At 41.1% G+C, this 15,837-nt stretch overlaps 1 long non-coding RNA gene across 1 annotated transcript; it reads left to right on the forward strand.

Annotated features, from left to right (window-relative positions):
• The first annotated feature begins 538 nt into the window (after positions 1–538).
• On the forward strand, positions 539–13,220 carry LOC144586122 (uncharacterized). The gene is made up of 2 exons (XR_013540861.1): positions 539–631; positions 12,806–13,220. It is a non-coding gene; the product is annotated as an uncharacterized LOC144586122 (long non-coding RNA).
• The last annotated feature ends 2,617 nt before the right edge of the window (positions 13,221–15,837 follow it).

The following is a 15,837-nucleotide window of genomic DNA, read 5'->3' on the forward strand; positions in this document are numbered from 1 at the left end:
GGCTTGATTGCTGTGGATAATGGAAGTTGTCATCCAAAGCCACTAGTGGGCCCTAGGTTTGGGAAGAATTTTTCAAGTGAATCAAAAGAGCCAGATCTGCATCTTCTTCCTCATTTCCAGATAAAACTGTATTATATTAACTACTCTTGCATGTTATTAATAACAGTAAAAGGTACAATGTATTATTATTATTATTATTATTATTATTATTATTATTATTATTATTATTATTATTATTATTATTATTATTATTATTATTATTATTATTAAACTGCCTTCACTTCATTCAGTATTTCCATAAGGGAGAGTGGTACACTAGAGTGGAAGAGATATGTAACAAATTGTTCCATCATTTACACAGATTTTTGCTCATTTTGTTCTCCAGGCAAAAAAAGAACAGTTGAGAGTTGTTTCAGTTTTACTTTCAGATAAAGATTAAAGATTAGCTGATCCACTTAACGTGCTAATGTTACAAGGAAGAGGAGCAGTTATAGGACTGAAAGTTCAGCATTCTCCTTCTGTCAGATTTAATGGCCCTTGTGTGGAAATTGAAGCTGAAGTACAAAGCTCAGATTGCCAATTTCCCATCATTACAGAAACAGAAGTATTTATTGCACAGGCCAGCGATAAGGTACTGTATAAGGAGGAGGATGCCAGTGAGTGAGCTATCTCTCCTTCTCCCTGAGACTGGGGGATTTTTTGCAACCAGTTTCCAGTAAATGAGGGCAGCACAATCTGGGCCAAATGAATGCCAGAGGAACTTGGGGATAGGGAAGTCAAGGCCTGGGCGTCTGGAACCCAAATGGAAGTCTTGGGGGGGGAGGTGCCATTGGAAAACCCAGGCAAAGGAGAACACCCCCTAGAGGAACGGGGGGTTGCAAAAGGCCTCTGAGAGCTGAGGAATGTAAAAGAGACTTTGGAGGAGAAAGGGGGGATTCCAACAAAGGAGGAGAGAGGAAAGGCATAGCAAGCCATATGGATAGGAGACAACCTGCCTAACATTATGGGGTGGGGGGAACTGGGGGGATGCCTTTGAAGACCCACGGGAGGTCTATCAAGCAGAAATAGACCCCTTGGAAGAACTAGAACCCCCAGGAAACTGGGGGTCCATGTATAAAGAAGACCCCTAGATAGGGTCATCGTACAAGTGAGGGTGCCCCAAGAAGAAGCCTAAACATACTCCTAAAACTAGCTACTGGGAAGAATGAGAAGATGGAGAGGGACAATGTCAACAATGTGAAGGCCAGCCCAGCAAACCTATAGCAATCCAGTTGCTGCACTGGAGGAGTCAGCAGCAGCAGGAATGCCAGCACCTGACCAAGAGAAGACAGTCTACCAGCAGGCCCTGGGATTGTCACGGTGCTCTTGGTGTGGGCATATGAAGCCTCCCTGTTGCAGGGCAGCAAGAGGTTGAACAGCAAGGTCCAACCCAATAAGGGTGGTCAAGACTGAGACTGAACCAATGATAGTAACCAGGGGACTTTTGGATCCTAAAGAAGACCTGGGGGAACTGAAGGGAACTGCCCCAAAGGAAACTCCCCCCCCCCTCTATTTGTTTCTCTCTGCCCAGTTACACTAAACCTGTCTCATCCATGGAGTCAGGGATGGAGGAAGGAACGTCTGCCAAGGCTAGCAGGCCTGGGCAAGGCTCACATACTAAATGTTGGGAGTACTGTATGTGCATTTCTGTCTGTAACAAAAAAAAGAGTTTAGTTTAGCATGTTCTCACACTCCAAAATGCCCGGAAAGTGGCGACACCCATAAGAGGTGTATTATTTAGGGATTTTCTGCTGTAATTAGTTCCAGTTTCACCAATGCCTTGGAGCTGCGTGGCTTTCAGCAGCGAAATGTTGAACTGATGTCCCAGAACTCTCTGCTTCCTGCAGCTGAAACATGCCATGCAAGTGTGGCCCACAGGGACAGAAGCGATCTTGTTCGACTAACCATTGTTTGTGAAAACCAGGATTTCTGGTTTTCAAACAGCAACATATTGAGTTCTCCAAAACTGAAAGCAAGCACAAGACCTTCTCTTAGACAAGTGGAGCCAGGACAAAACCGGTGCTTCACTGTGATTTGTCCTTCACTGGAATTTGGAAAAAATATTTCTTTAAACTACAATGGGATAACACCTGGTTTTGCTTGCTGGCAGTTTCTATAATCAAAAAAAAAGCCACTTTCTCAAAGTCTAAGCCATTTAGCTCTAGACACTGCATTTGTGGTACATGGAAACACAGCAAGTGTGTCAATAATCTATAATATTTATTCTTTTTAAATAGCATGGATTTGAAAATTAGTTATGAAACTAGTTGGATGTTGCAAGCTAACTGACCAATATGTAACCACTATAAGCCTTTTGACATCTATGGTGGCCAACTAATATTTATTTTGGAGCATTATACCAAGTTCGCTTGCCAGAGATTCAAGAGCAGAGCTTAGAAAGAGGTGTTATTAATATTTTTCTGCTGCAGATTATAAAGGTTATATCACATAAATGTTCTCTTGCAATGTTGGTCATAGGTTGCAATTCTACATGCAGCCGTTTCAGAATACAGTGGGGTCTCTACTTAAGAACGTCCCTACTTAAGAACAATTCCACTTAAGAACAGCTCCATTTGCTAAATTTTGCTTCTACTTGAGAACAAAAATCCAGATAAGAACAGGAAAAAAAAACTTTCCTGCTCTTTTTTTAACCTTAGGTCATCTTAGGTTAAAAAAAGTTCTCCCCCTAGTGGTAGAGTACATATTAACCAGCTTTGCATTAGTTCCTATGGGAACTAATGCTTCAATGTACAAACGCACCTCTACATAAAAAAAACAGCCAGAACAGATTAATTGGTTTTCAGTCCATTGCTTCAAAATTAGCTTCGTCAGAAGTGCTTTTAACATTGTTCCCTGACCTAAGGGAAAAAAAGAAAAAATCCCCCTCTAGTGGTAGAAGGCGGAATAGCAGCTTCCCATTAGTTTCTATGGACGGAAAATAGCAGATACAGATTAAATGGTTTTCAATGCATTCCAATGGGAAATGCAGATTCTACATAAGAACTTTTCCACTTGAGAACCACCTTCCAATACGGATTAAGTTCTTAAGTAGAGACCCCACTGTAGTCCATATAAGTGAGAATAGGAGAACTCATTTAGGCTTGCTTCTGAGGACACTTGTAGAGGATTCCCTTGTAACTCACTGTTTACTGAAATTTGGGGATGTGTCATTTGGAATGTGTTCTAGCATTGGACGGAGTGGGTGGACGGTCAAATCAAGGGGGGATCAACAGTATTTTGTATTAGTGACTCTTGCAGAGTTAGCTGTCAATACCAGACACTCCCCCCCCCCCTTCTTTCCAGAGTTCAAGAAGAAAACATATCTTTTGTCTGTGGAGCATTAAGCATAAAATGTAGGTGGTCCTTGGGCACAAAAGAGGAAGCAAGAGAAATTCCATTGCAGCAATTATTGACTTAGCTTTCACATTGTGCCGGATGCTGTTAATCTGCTTCAGCCTCTCAATGGACGGTTAAAGGATACTCCTATGTGCAAGGAGTGGCTGTACTGCAACAGGGCAGGGAAAATCTCTGCAGGATGTAAACGCCTGCTGTGAAACGCATTCAATGTTCAAATGTCAAAAAGAAGAAGAAGAAGGAGAGAGAGAGAGAGGAAGGGAGGGGGTGGGAAAGAAAGCCTGTATGTTCCAAGCATTTAATTATTGCCATGTTGTAAAAAGCTGCATTGCTCAAGAAGGCTGGCCTTTTTATTTTTAAAAAAGCTAATTAATTTGTCTCTTTAGCTTGCACTGCAGGTTTAGTATACAAGCCTATTAAGATGTTTTTGCAGTTGTCACACAGGACAAGAAAGTTGCCTTGTGGTCAGCAGTGGCTCCTGGGGATGTCAGGCTGAGGATTTTTACATAGCATGAAAATGGCTGAGTAGATGTTAATCAAAGGTGGTGTGTAGGCTTGGGATGGTCTGACTCTTGAAAAAGGCGTACACTGCATACACAAAAATCATTTGGGGGAGCCCTCAGGGCCACCCTAATTAGTTTGTCATAAGCAGATGGATGGATTTTTTACCACATTTGGACAGTGTGTTTGGGATGGTCTGTCTTGACATATAGGCTATGTGCCATACATGGAAATCACTTTGGAAGCTATTGGGGACATCTCAGTTATTTTCCCTTAAAGAGGTGGGTGGGTTTTTACCAGCTTTGGAGGGTATCTTTGGAATGCTGTGATTTTAAAATATAGGCTGAGTGGTGTAGAGGAAAATCATTCTGGGGGGTCTTTAGGGTCCCCCAATTATTTTTGCTTATCGAGTTGTGTGACACATCATTTTAAAGATTTCCACCAGTCAAATACAGAAATTTACATGTTGTGAATTGAGCCACGAGTTCATGAAGTAGGAGCTCCAATAATAACACTTATTAACTAGGAGCCATGCTAGCTGGGGGATTCTTGAAGCTGTTCTCCTCAGATAAGCTGGAGGTGTAGCAAGATGAGACAGAGAGACTGTGGAAAAGAAAGAAGGGAAAGCAGAGAAAGGAAAGAGAGAAGGCACTGGGGTCGGACTGGAACTTGTGGCATTTGAACTCATGGCTAGTACAACTGTGTAAAGCCTATGCTGAGTAGAACAAATTTGTGAAAGCTCACATTGTTTACAATCATATGTAACACAGATCATGCATAAAAGGAATCTCAGATTTCTCTAATGTAAAACATGAAAAAAGGGCATGTATACTGGACTACAAAATGGTGACTTTTCTGTGGAGTTTTGTGCAACATTTCATTTGCATTTTTAATTTTTGGAAGACAACAGAGGAATATAGGCATTGATAATCAAATAAGTGCTTGACCTGATAACAAGTAAAGTGGCCACAGCAATTTTGTCACAGGGTGGCAGCCATTTAACCCTAGCCTCCAAAGCAGTAGAGAACATTAGAGCCATCCCTGCTTTTGGGCGACCCTTTCCACTGCTAGGAACTGCATAGCTGTTAAGCACCAGATAGCCATTCAAACTAATATTATCAATGCTCCAGGTTTCCTATACTGTAATTATATCATGTAATCTTAAATGATCCCGTATTCCTGGGTCACTCTGTCTGGAGGCCCAACTGGCTATGTTCCATGAAAGGATTTTCAATAAGCAGGTCCTTGGAGTTGGGGCTGTCTTTTCGACCTCGATCTTAGCATCTGGGTATATGACAACATTTCCATGTAAGTGGGTTATCTGGGGCATCCAGCTAGGTTTCATGGTTCTGGTGTTTAAGCACTCTGGCTCGTTGCAATGACTATTTGGTCAGTTCATAAAGTTCCAGGTGGGTCTACCCTTGTAGCTGCTATAATCCCACCCAAAGTGGTTTAGAACCTTATGCCTAGCCTGATTAGAATCAGCAAGTTGCAGATCTGCCTTGAGGGTTGATCTGTAGTTAGCAGAATAATTTGTATTTCCATATACTGTACATATGTGGGCCTCTAATAGATTCCCCTTCTTTTCTTAGCTGTTGCATATCTGTCTCATATCAGCACTGGGATTTGTCTGCTGTTGTTTCCTCCCACTTCATTGCTGCCCACTTTGGCTGTAATCATCTCTGAATTTCCGTTGAGTGGAGAGTGTGTCTCTGACAATAGCATCTTTGAGGTCTGTTTGGTAGCTTGTTTCTTCCTCCATACAGGTGCTTCCCCTTTCTTGCCTTTGTTGTTTTTATTAACCTTGCGGTTTGGTTGTCTTATGGAGTTAGTTGATCTTTTGTTTTTTGAGGTTTTGTCTTTCTTTTTAACTTTGAACTTCGCCTGTTCCTCTCTAGTACGTATTTTGGGTATGTTTGGTATAGTCCCTTAGGTGATGATTTTGGGGTGTTAAGGCCTCATTCACTTTATCTAGATCCAGCCTAGAAGGCAAAGAGCGACCCTGGATTGTCTGTGTAACACAAGAAAGTAGCTCTTCATAGGAAAGGCTAGCGATTCTCTGAATGGTGTTAGATGATAAATTAAAGTTTTCATCCGCTTCTGCCCACAAGGGGGCATTCAGTTTTCCACTGTGTCCAATAGGATCACCTGTAGGCGGAATAACCCTTTCCTTCATTAAATCAACCAAGCATCCCAACAGGTCTTTTATATCCTTTACTGAGTCCCTTATTTCCAAGATCTGCATTATCAACATTATCTTAGGAATGGGCAGATCCTACCATCCAAGTTTTCTTGGACTGCACCTCCCGTCAGCCCTAGCCATCGCAGCCCACAATGAGGAGCTGCTGTGACTATACATGTCTACTCAAGTGTAAAGCCCCACTGAAGTTAATTGATCATCATCATATGTTGTCAAGTCAGTTCCAACTAATGGTGACCTTCTCCAGGCCTTTGTAGGTTCAGAGCCCCCAGTGGTTCTGAGGACTCTCTGGGACTGTGAAGCTTGCCCACAGCTCCACAGTCCGGCTTTTCTTCTACAAGACTGGGTGGAGAATTGAACGTCCAGTCAAGGATGCTCCAGGTCACTGAGCTACCCAGCCTAATGGGACATACACCCAAGTAATGGTGCATATGACTGCAACCCTCTAGTAGAATATAAGAAAAGGGAGAAGAGATCTTAAGCAGGGAGGGAACCCTCTCCTTCTTTCTCCAGGATGCAATTATGTAGCTACTAATCACCTATGGCTGAACAGCGTAAATTGCAGCAGCATTAGAATGCAAGGTTATAAGAGAAGTGTGCACGCCCTTTCACAAATGATACATTGCCATAACAGAGGAATCGCCTGATCCAGATGGTGTTTCATTAATTATAAATTCCTTCTGGCAGGAAAGAAGCCTTAGTAAGCATACATGTGTATTTAATTATTCCTTCCACCAAAGAACTGAGTACAATTCCTTGGAGTGGGAGACCTTAGAAGCAGCTCCCACTTCCAAGCTCCAGATGCTGCATGTGGATGCCTTCCTTTCCTTTCCCTTTATGAAACAGATATGGTAATGCAGAACTGGTCTCCTCTGAGTTGCAAAGAATAAAGTAATATCTACTGGTGGTGCAGTCTTGTCAAGTTGCACTCTCTTCCTCCTCTTTCAGTTCACACCATGCTGAATATTGTAAGAAAACTTTCAGGGCCACAGCATGACCTTAGCTTCCTTCAACTGGAAACTTTGAAAAACCCTGGTGCAATGCCCTAGTGATGGAAAAATGTTAGCAATCACCCAAGCAAAGATTAGGCATTTTCTCAAGGATCACTTGATGAGTCTCATCAACATTTTGCCACAAGTTTTGCCTACAGTATCGTTTGTTTAATGTTTCAGTACTATGATTAAGATTGTTGTAAGCCGCCCAGAGACCTTTGGGTAGAGTGGGCGGCATATAAATTAAATAAATAAATAAATAAAATAAATAAATATTTTTTTAATGGTTGAAATTCATCGGAGCACAGCTGAGTTTGATAACAGCTAGTGTCCATAAGGACCAAGAGGGCAGGATAGCCAATGAAAGAGATGGCTAAAGTCAACATCTGGCAGATCCCACATAATTCTTCTCTTTCCTCTCTTCCTCCTCTCCTACAATGGAGTACAATTCTTTAAACTTCACATCCAAGTCAAATGACCAATAGTCTCATATTTGGTCACTAAGCTGAATGAATCATAGCCTATTCTCTGCTGGTGCGAAAGGTAGCCTCTGAACATCTCTTTCATCCACCCTTGCTAGTAACATCTTTTCCCCTTCTCCAGCTAAGGCACAGTTACAAGATATGAAATGACAGGCTTTGAGGCAGTGTTTTGCATAGGGCAGAAGTCCCCAACCCCCGGTCCGCGGACCAGTGCCAGTCCGTGGCCTGAGCTGGACCAGGCCGCGATGACAGACCTTCCGCGCCCCCTGCACAGCTGATTTGCACACATGCGTGTTCCAGCACACCCGCGCGAGCACCGCACCACTGTGCATGCACACAAGAGAGTGCCCATGTGAGTGCCGTGCCGCCATTTGTGCATGTGCTTGAGCACCTCTGTGAGCATCACACTGCTGTTTATGCATGAGCAAGTGCATACATCCGCACATGCAGCACGCAGCTGTTCCCTCATATGCACAATCGTTTGCACATGCACACAAGTGTGGGGGTGCCCTGCCTTCCTCAGCCGGTCCGTGGGGTGAACCAAACACAGACACAAGAGGGAGGGAGGAAGGAAGAGAGATACAACTTGGAGGGTTGAAGCTACATGTTGATCTATATTCTGTTGCCTAAATGAAGAGAGGAAGGGCAATCATGTAAGTGCCCCAAACTCTTGCAGCCTTTCCATCGTGATTAGATGCACAACCAATCCTGCAACCAATGTCAGAATGCTCATACATTGTTAACCCTGCCAGAGCAAGAGAAGAAACATGGAGGTTGTGAACTGCCCAGAGAGTGATAACAATAATGGGTAGGTATAGAAGTTGAATGAATGAATGAATGAATGAATGAATGAATGAATGAATGAATGACCTTCCACGTTGCCTTTAAGCAATAGGATAATGGCTATTAAAATATTAGCACTTAAGGATGTTTATGCAAACTTATTTCCTGAGCTGAACGTGCTAATTGTAAACTTATCCCCCTTTTAAAACCAAATCAGGCAAAATAGTACCGAAAAATTGTAAATGAAGACTAAATCTACCATAAACAAGCAATTCTAAAACCAATTTCAAAGGTATTTTTTAATAAAACATTGAAGAAAATATACTGAAAGCATAGTCTTCAAAATCATATGTTTATAGGCTTCCCAGCTTTACTATGCTGCACAGCTATAAAGATCACAGTAACCAATTCTCCACCACACCCACCACATTTTGACAGTTAATACAATGGAAAAATTCTGACTTCCAGTCTCCCATGGATCATTTACCTTTTAGAAGTTTGTATTTGAAACAAAATCAAGATCTACCTTCCAGTAAAGGATTAAGCTGAGATGATTTGCACATCTCCTCCCCTAAAAACAACTATCTCAGGAAACATTTCCAAAGAAGTAACTCTTATTATTGCATTAGCTTGTTGCAATGAGAACAGAGTGTTGTGCTGTTTTAAAAGGCTACTATGTTTGTAAAAGCTTAGCCTTGAAGGAGTTTTTTTTTAAAGCTGTGCTGTTATGAGGGGGGGCTCTAATATATTTTGCCAAAATAAAATTTGTCAGGCCATGATCTATGAACATTTATGAAGGAGTAAACATCTATTTGAAATTTATCTTCCTGCCAGCTTTTCCTGACTTCACAGATGTTTTTTTTTTCTCTTGTTATCCTTTTCAACTGTTTTCTACATCAGTTGAAAATCCTCTTGGCATAACTTAAGCCACACAAGTAAGATGACATCATCCCATGATGGTAACATTTAATTTAAAATAATTGATAGCTTTCTCTCCTCCCCCCCTTCCCTCCCCCAGTTTCCAAGGCTTCCTAAGACTCTTTTTTTATCATGAGGAAGGCTTTGGGAGCCTCATGTTAGGAAGGGGATGAGGGGAAGAACTTACCTTAAAATAGCTGCTGGATAATCGCCATCAGGACCCAGCAGCAATTTTTGGCTAGTAAAGGTTCCCTCAACCCATCTCAAGACTCCCAAAGGCTTCCCTGGGGCAAAAAAAAAAAAAGAGCTCTAGGGAGCGTCAGAACTTGAAGGTGGGGATAGGAAGCTTTCAATGAATTTTAATTAAATATTACCACCATGGAATGGTAATATCATCATACTTGTATGGTGTAAAGAGACTTTCAGCCATTGTTTTATGTAACTCAAATAATTATATCTCAATATTATCACTTAATATGCATTTAGCAACACCTGTTTGCAATTCATGTTATGAGCCACCTAGAGTCCTGCTCGGGGGGAGGGAGCAAAATTTAGCTGTCTGAACACTGCCAAGATATGGTTTTTGTTAATGTTTCCTCAAAATGTTAAGAACTTTTCCATCTGCGTACTATAAAATAAAATGTAGTCCTGTAACTGGTTTTTCTAAACACAGTATCCAGTTACAAAAGAATAATGTGTATGGTTTTAAAGGGTAAAGGTACAATACTTACTTGATTTCTGCTTATTCTTTTAAAAACATACAGTTTTTTAAAACCAAGCCGTACTGGAGCACACTTAAGAAGTAGCATTCTAACCCATGTCTGGCCCAGTTCCTCCTCTGAAACAGAGTTTAAAGCATGATTTTTTTGCCTAGATACAGTTTTTTTTCGGCTGCCACCATTCTTTTTTAAATAATATTGATAGAGACATCAGTTTTTTTAAAAAAAATTAAAATCTTTCCAATGCCTTCATCTTAAAGAGATGGTCTGAAATCACCAGCAGTCATATTTGTGGCAGTAGCTTTGGCTGCAAGCAGTTTCTTGACCAGTCCTTTTAGAGAAGATAAAGAAAAGATTTTTAAAATAAGCTTTTAACTGATGTAGTGCATCAGTGATTATATTGTATATTATTATATATTATATATATTACATAAAGGAGGTAGCCTCTTATGCCCCATGTTTTAATGAAACGGATGAGAATAGGTAGGCGCTCCAGTGAAAGAAAGCTGTTTCTGCAGGTGAGCTTCTGTATTCTCATTTTAAATGCAACTTTTAAAACATTTCCATGTAGTAGCTGGCCCAGGGTCTATCATCCACTGGTATGCTATCCTTGATGGATTTCTATCTCTTATATGTGGTCCAAAGCAACAGGAGAGGCAGGAAGAACCATTGCAACATCACCCACCCCATCTATCTATATCTATATCTATATCTATATCTATATCTATATCTATATCTATATCTATATCTATCTATCTATCTATCTATCTATCTATCTATCTATCTATCTATCTATCTATCTATCTATCTATCTATCTATCTATCTATCTATCTATCTGTCTATCTGTCTATCTAGATAGATAGATAGATAGATAGATAGATAGATAGATAGATAGATAGATAGATAGATAGATAGATAGATAGATAGATAGATAGATAGATAGATAGATAGATAGATAGATAGTCTCTCTCTCCCTCTCTCTTTTCTCTTTACTAATTATAAAATAAGAGCTATGCCTTCCAATGCCAGGGCAAGACATTACATACTGTACCCTGGCACCAGTGGTCTCAAGTCATATGGGGACATTTTGTGGATAACCAAGAGTGAAGGAAAAGGTGTTCTCCCACAATGTGACACTCATTGGCCTTGGTTTATATGCCTCAGTACAGAGTCCTGAAAATACATTTGGGGACCCGACTGAGTGTTCCCTCAGATCAAGGGACATCTGCAGCCATCTCCACCTAAACACCAGAGACTAGGATAGTGTTGATATATATATACAGTACTATATATACTATATACTATATATATATATATATACAGCTGTGACGCTAGCTGCCTTTTTATCTTTAAGCTGTTCATGATCTAGGCTAGAGTAGCCACACAGTAGCCATTCAAAAGTTTATCCCATAATGGATCTACCTTTTCTCGGTATGGCAAGGTGGTCGCCTGCGGCTTTCACCCACAAGGTAGGCTTAACTAGGAAAGTAGCCAAACTGAGTCATTGGCCAGGCACCTAAATCCACAACTGGACAATACATTGTCCAGCTACCTGAATCCACAGCTGGACAAAACATTTATTTGAACCAACCACAAAAATATGTTAGCTGGTGCTTTCTCCAGAATCCCCATGGAGGTGGCTGAAAGAAAAAGGGGAGTGGGGTGGAGGAAGAAAGAGAAGCAGTCAAAAAGTAGACCTGACGTTGAGGCGCATCCAATTTAAGTTTTTCCCAGGACTGTGAATGTAGACTGACTGAATCACTGACAAGGGTGAAGCTACACCCAAGTTACACCCAGCAGTGTATGCTGTGCTGAAGAAACAATGGTCACTCTCCATGTTTGCTGCAATACACATCCTAGCTGCCAGTCAGAGGTTACCTGTCATCACTCCCTCTTGCAGTTTCCCTGGATTTCTGAGGGGATGCAAGTGAGTGGGAGCCCTGGGTTCACTGTGTGCCCAGAGATGACAGGCTGCTGAGTGCTTATAGAGCCACCACCATATGATAATCATTTAAGGATCCGGCGCATTGGTTGTGCAAAGGCTATTCAAAGAATCACCGAAATGGCACACTGGGCTGAATGGTCAAAACCAGGCATCTCCTGTATAGGTAACATACAGCCTGTATGGAGCCACATATTGACACACCAATTGAGTACACTTTGAGAGACCTTTGGAAGGTTAAGATAAGTTCCACTGAACAGCAGCCTTGCCCTTCCTGCCTGTGGTTTTTCTCCAGCTGTATCACGAGCCCTATCATGTGCCAACACCCAAGCTCCTTTTATGGAGCCGCCAACAGATCGGTTGATTCACTTCAAAGTCCTTTTATGAATCAACTTGTACGTTGCTTGGAGATTGCAGGGGGCGGCAGTTGACTCCAATTTGGTCACCAGGACTATTAATGGATTGAAATTGGAGGTGAAAGGGTGTATCTTAAAAGCAGCTGGAGATGTCATGCTGAGTACTCTTGCCTGGAATGTATAGGGGACTTCCAGCCTTACCTTTAGTTACCTATTTACTGCCAATGCTGCTGCTTATCTCTTCTCCGGTCTCCTGAGTCATTATTTCCTCTGCCTCAGCTAAACTTTAATCTCAGGCCCCTGTTCTGTGTCCCATTCCAAGGGCCTATTGCCTAAAGAGCTAAAACAAATACAGTTCTACAAATGGCCTTTTGTGGATTTGTATGTTGTCTTGGCAACAACTGTCTGCTAGAACATCCTGAACAGGGCTGTCCCTAACATTAGACAGAGTGAGACAGCTTTGGGGTACTGGGAAAAGGCAGAAAATTGTTAACTCTTGTTATGTCTTTTTCTCCAAGGTTGGGAACCACTATCTTATGGATACATTCGGGCATATTGCTCTCTCATATGAACACCTTCGACTGTTTTGTCCTGAGTGTGCATCGTGGAAAACACACACCCTGTGCCTCCCTGATGGCACATTATATAGAGGAATATCATCCATGGTGTCTTTCAGCTGTCCTTCTGAGTAGCTCTTGATAAACTTCCAGGTAACGAAGAGGAAGAGGATATATGAGCCAGTGGTGTGGCTTATTTGGGAACAGATGTAGTATCTAATATTTCATAACTGTCCTAAAGAGGTATTCTTATATGATTTCATAGATAAAATGCAGTGGTAATTACACTGGTGGTTGTCACCTGAATTGGGCTGTAATGTTTTTTCATCTAAATTAAGAAGACTTTTCATTAAAAATTTAATTTTTTTAAAGTATACCACTAAAATGCTTTGTTCTGGTGTTTTGTTCCTCTACCCAGTGCTCTCACCATTATCATATATGGACTAGTGTGGGAGGACTTTAATATGGTATAATGAGCCATAGAGAGAGAGCTGAGAGGAAAGCTAATTATCGTCCCACAAATTATTTAAAACTAGAGATGGGCACAAACCGTAAAAACGGTGGTTCATGATGGTTCATGGTTCATTTTTCCAGTTTGTGCCGAGGGAGGGGAGGCTTACCTCCTCCTGCCTCCACCTCTCATTCTTTTCCTTCTGAGCTCATTTAGTGTTAGTATAATAACTCGGGTGTATTTGTGGTGGAGCCAGGTTTAACAGAGATTTAAAAGAGCTTTAAGATGAGAGGAAGTGTAGGCAAGAGTTCTGAGTGCTATAAGGAAGCAAAATAAAAGAAAGCACGGAGTCTATTCAGGCTGTGGATATAATCCCTGCCTAACACAATTCTTCTTGGTTCAGGAGCGGGGCAAACAAAGGCATTCATCCTGTAGCCTACACCCTTTGGCACTGACCCTTTCAAGGGCATATGGAGGACAAAAGGAGTTCACAATCCAGAACTCAAGTCTGCAGAAAATAGACAATACCTTGCAGGGTGACAGTTGAAATGTGAGCATGGCTTTCATCCAAGGAGCTCTGAAAAGTTTCCTGCCCATCCTAACTATGAATTGGGTTGGGCTGATGGCTGCCATCTGTCAAGGAACATCCAAGGACTTTCAAAGCTATGCAGAAAACAGCAAATGTGTTTCTTGCATCTAAATCTAGAATTCTCATCAACTGCGTCTTGTGATATCATGCTTAGGTGGAGACAGGCATAATGATGGAAAGTTCTTGTCTAGCCTTTTGCTACTGTACAGCAAATGTTAATGCTGAGAAATATAGGCAGGAAATGTTACACTAGATTGGATTCAAACTTAATCATGCTTAGAGGAAACTCACTGAAATCAATAAACAGAAACATAATATTAAATAAAATAAATTTGCATCCTGCTGATTTCAGTGCATCTCCTCTAAGCATGATGGTGTTTGCATCCAGCCCAGTAAGTTTTCATTTACGTTGGGCAGAGTTGCACAATTGCTTCAACCACATCTCTAACCAGATCATGCCTCTCAAGTCTGAACTGAATAGGGTCGGTCCAAAGTAGCTCCAAAGCATATTCAGATCAGCTCTAGTCACTACAGGCGGGTTCAGCAATTAAGATATTAGAGGACAAACAAGCCATTCTGTAAAATATTGCAAAAACTGTACCATATAGGGACAATGCAGAAGTAATGCGGGTATGTGTGTGTGGAGCTGGACTTACCTCATTGGCAGCTCTAACCTGCCATCTTGGACCAGAATCCCAACAGTACTTCCCAGTCACAATACTTACAGTGAGGGACTGTGGAATGTCACCAATCTTATTTATTAAGTTTTCTCATTTGGCTCATCATCACTCATTTGCTTTCTTTTTAGGTCTTAGTGGTGCAGTGAGTTGCTTTCTTTTTAGGTCTTAGTGGTGCAGTGAGTATTCTGATAGCTGTTGGTCATCTTGTTTAGCGGGAGGATGCAAGTCACATAGGGCGATAGATCACAATTTGCACCACTAGTGGAGTGGTCCCGTGCAATCACATGTACAAGGAATTGCTCCCTAGTCTGACCCCAAACTATTACACCCTTCTTAGTCCTCGTTCAGTGCTACTACTTTTGGGGGCTGAGTTGAAGTGACTCCTAGCGGACAGAATGGTTCTTTTAAGGGAGATTGCTCCCTACAAAGCAACAACTTTTCCAGTGCAATCAAATGTGAGCCTTTCCTGCCTGTCTGATCCTCACTCAAACCTTTTGCGTTGTTAATGTGAATTGTCTAGCTTAATCCAGAGACACAGAACATATCATGCAGAAAGCCAAACTAGATGAGGATACCATCTTGCTGGAAGAAAGCAGTAATGACTTGAAACAATTTATATGAAAGAAGAAAGTGAGCAAGATTGCAGTAGAAGATTAAGAAAACAAAAATCATGACTACAGAACCCTATTATCCTGGCTTGCACAGTCCTGGTTTAAACTATGGTTATCTTCCTGAGCTAAAAAGTATCCAAGAGAGACTTATGTAAACTCAGTAAAAGAATTCCTGCAATCTTGTAATCTTCATTTGGAAATTTAACTTGGAGGGGTGTTTAACGGTGGGATGAGCCCATGCCCCTCCATATCCATATTTTTCTATTATGGGGATGTATAATTGATGCAGGCGTGATATAGTCATAAAATTAGTAGAAAAATTATTCCTTGCTTATTTTCTCTTATTATTCTGCAAGAGTTTCAAAAGTAACTTCTCTCTGTTCCAACCCCATGCAGAATTACATAATATATGTACACTACTTACAAATATATATATGCTTCAATACTCCCTACTACCATTAACTATTAAAACGAAACAAGCTGTAACAATTTTTTAAGGATTTACTTCACAGAAAAGTAACTATAGCGTTGTATTCTTACACATACTCCATTCTTATCATCATCACAAGGAAAGTGTGGAAATTTTGGTGGAATAAAATAAGAACACGTGGAAAGAAGAAATGTTGTGAAGTTGCCATGACAAAACAACACATCCAACCACA

The sequence above is a fragment of the Pogona vitticeps genome, chromosome 1, assembly GCF_051106095.1.
Source record: "Pogona vitticeps strain Pit_001003342236 chromosome 1, PviZW2.1, whole genome shotgun sequence".
NCBI lineage: Eukaryota > Metazoa > Chordata > Lepidosauria > Squamata > Agamidae > Pogona > Pogona vitticeps.